The sequence below is a fragment of the Herpailurus yagouaroundi genome, unplaced genomic scaffold (assembly GCF_014898765.1).
Source record: "Herpailurus yagouaroundi ecotype Mexico unplaced genomic scaffold, PumYag 201, whole genome shotgun sequence".
Classification (NCBI taxonomy): Eukaryota; Metazoa; Chordata; class Mammalia; order Carnivora; family Felidae; genus Herpailurus; species Herpailurus yagouaroundi.
Genome location: NW_024412432.1, coordinates 8,159,156 through 8,163,100, shown reverse-complemented (window position 1 = coordinate 8,163,100; position 3,945 = coordinate 8,159,156).

The window sequence follows — 3,945 nt, the reverse complement described above, 5'->3', positions numbered from 1 at the left end:
TTCATTATAGCAGGTTAACAGTTGATTTGAGCAGGCAGAAGAAAGAATCCATGAACTTAAAGATAGCAATTATCTGTCTGATGGAACAGAAAGAAACAGGATGAAGAAAAATGAGGACATTCTCACATACCTTTGAGACATCATTAAGTATATCTACTTATGCATATAGGAGTCACAGAAGAGAAAAGGAGCAAAATAATATACATTTGAAGGAATATTTGTTGAAATATTCCTAAATTTGATATAAAAAAAGATTTAGTACATTGACAACAAACCCCCAGTAGGATAAGCTGAAAAAGATCTATACCTAGGTACAATATAATTAAACTAGAAATACAAAGACAATGAGGAAATCTTGAAAGCAGCAAAAGGGGATGTGGCCCATTATTTAAAAGGATTTCCAGTAAGATTGACAGCTGATTTCCCAACAAACCTTGGAGGCCTGAAAGGAGTGAGATACCATATTCAAATTACTCCAAAAAAACCCCCAAAATATACAAAGCCCCTATTAATCAAGAATTCTGTATCGTGCAAAACTGTCCTTCAAAATAAATGAGAAATTAAAACATTCCCAGATAAACAAAAACAGAGAGAATTAGTTACTAGCAGACCTTTAGTACATGAAGTACTAAAAAAAGACTTTCATGTGTCAATGAAAGGACAATACACAGTAACTGAAATCCACGTGAAGAAATAAAGAGTACCAATAAATGTAACTACATAGATAGATCTAAAAGACAATACAAATGTGCTTTTTGGTTGTAACTCTTTTCTTCTCCCATGTGATTTTTTTTTAAATAACTGTATAAAACAATATTTATAAATTAGTGTTGATGGGCATATGATGTATAACAATGTAATTCTTACAATAATAACACAAAGGAGGGAGAGGGAATGGATTGATATAGGATCAAAGTATTAGTGAACTATTGATATTAAGTTGGTATTAATTTCCAGGACGACCATTAAGAAAATAATTCAAAATATATATAAAATAAATGACAAGGGAATACACTATAAGGGACATACTTTATAGATTCAAGGACACAAATAGGTTGAAAATAAATGGATGGAACAAGATATACCATGCAAACAGTAACCGAAAAAGAGCTAAAGTGGATCTACTAATATCAGATGAAATTGACTTTAAAACAAAAATTGTTACTAGAAGCCAAGAGAGATCTTTTACAATAATGAAAGTGTCTTTCATCAACAAGATATCAAATTATAAAGATTTATGCATCTGACAAGAAACCCCCATGTAAATGAACAAAAACTAATAGAATTAAAGGGAAAAATAATCAGTTCAACAATAGTAGTTGGGGACTTCATTATACCACTTTCAAAAATGGCAAAAACAGAGGATCAATGAGGTGTTAAGGACTTGAATAACACTGTAAACCAACTTGAATAATACTGTGACTTACCAGACATCTACAGAACTCTCACCTATCAATATCAAGTACACATGGAACATTCTTCAAGAGAGATCATATCATAGGTGATAAACAAGTTTCAATAAATTTAAAAAGATTGAAATTATATATAATATGTTCTCTAGCCACAATGGAATGAAAATAGTAATCAGTAACAGAAGAAAATTTATAAATATGTGGGAATTAAATAACACACTTCTAAATAACCAAAGGCCAGAGAAGATATCACAAGGAAAATTGGAAAATTCTTTGAAATTAATGAGAATGAAAAAATAATATACTACAATTTAGAGAATACAGGGAAAGCAATGCTTAGAAAGAAATGTGTAGTTTAGTTACAAGTATTTACATTAAAGAAGTGAAAGATCTCAAAGCAATTCAGCTAAGAAACTAGAGAAAGAACATCAAAATACCCCCAAAACAAGCCGAGGAAGGGAAAACTAAAGATTAAGGCAGAAGTAAATGAAATAGATAATAGAAAAACAATACAGAAAACATAACTGAAAATTGATTCTTTTGTAAAGATTTTTTAAAATTGACAAGCCTTTGGCTATACTGGCCAAGAAAAAGAGAAAAAGCTCAAATTACTAAAATAAGGAATAAAAGAAAAAAATTATAAGGGAATACTATGAATAAATGTATGCCAACAAACAAGATAATTTAGAACAAATGAGCAGATTTTTACAATGACAAAACTACCAAAACTGACTCAAGTAGAAATAGAAAAACTATGAACAGACCTATAACAAGTGAATTAAAGCAAAGTGGTAATTAAAGCAAAACAAAACAAAACCTTCCCACAGGGGAAGGCCCTCACTCAGATGACTTCACTGGCAATTTCTATCAAACAGTTAAAGAAGTAAGACCTGTTCTTATAAACTCATCCAAAGAATAGAAGAGGAGGTGAATAGTTTCTATTTATTCTGTGAGCCACCATTATTCTTATACCAAAATAAGAAAAGAAAAAAAAAACCCAAGACAAAATAAAACAAAAAACTTTCTAAGAAAACTGAAGACCAGTATCTCTTAGCAACAGAGTTATAAAACATCCTCAAAGAAATACTAGCTAGGGAATCCAACAACATGTTTAAAAAGTTACATATAATGTAGTGATAGATATCCCAGGAATGCAGAGTTGGTTCAATTTATGGAAAACACTATAGTACACAATATTAATAGAATAAAGGGCAAAATCCTTTGATCATCTCAATAGATATACAAAAAGCATTTGGCAAAATTCAGCATCCTTTCCTGATAAAAAAATTTAAAAACTAGGACTAGAAGGGAACTTTCTTAACTAATAAAGGACATCTATAAAAAAATCCAAAGCTAATATTATACTTAATGGTGAAAGACTGAAAGTTTTTCCCCTAATGTCAGGAACAGAACAAGGATATTTATTTGTACTAGTTTTATGCAACATTTGATCTGAGTTTCTAGCCAGGAAAATTATATAAGGAAAAGTAAAACTCATTTTGATTAGATAAGAAATGAACTATCTTTGTTCACAGATGACATATGTTAACACCTAGAAGATCTTAAGAAAACTATTAGAGCTAATAAATGCTTGCAGGAAAGCTGTAGGATGTGAGTATACAAAAATTATTTATATTTTCATATGATGGCTGTGAATGATCTGAAAATGAAATGACAAAAACAATTCCACTTATAATAACATCAAAAAGAATAAAATACTTAGTAATAAATTTCACTTAAAAAAGGATAAAACTTGTATATCAAAAACCTGTAAAACATCATTTTAAGAAATTCAAGAAGACATAAATAAATGAAATCCATTTTCCTGAATTGGAAGACTTAATACTTCTAAGATGGAAATAGTCCTGAAATTAATCAATAGATTTAATGCAATCCCTGTCAAAATCCTAACTGCCAATTTTCTTTATGGAAATTGACAAGCAGAACTTAAATTTTATATGAAAATACAAGTGACTAAGTATAGCTAAGACAATCTTGAGAAAGAAGAGCAAAGTGGAAGGACTCACACTTTTTTTTTTTTTAACATTTATTCACTTTTTGAGAGACAGAGACAGTGTGAGCAGGGCAGGGGCAGAGAGAGAGGGACACACAGAATCTGAAGCAGGCTCCAGACTCTTACTGTCAGCACAGAGCCTGATGCAGGGCTTGAACTGAGGAACAGTGAGGTCATGACCTGAGCCAGAGTTGGATGTTTAACTGACTGTGCCACCCAGGCGCCCCATCACACTTCTTGATTTCAAAACTCACTAGAAAGCTACAGTAATGAAGAATAGGTAGTACTGGTTTAAGGATAGACATATGGAATCGTATTGACATTTTAACAATATTTATTCTTCCAATCCATGAGCACAGAATGTTTTTCCATTTCTTTGTATTTTCTTCAATTTCCTTCATAAGCTTTCTATAGTTTTCAGCCTACAGATCTTTTACATCTTTGGTTAGGTTTATTCCTAGGTATTTCATGATTCTTGGTGCAGTTGTGAATGGGATCAGTTTCTTTTTTTTTTTTTTT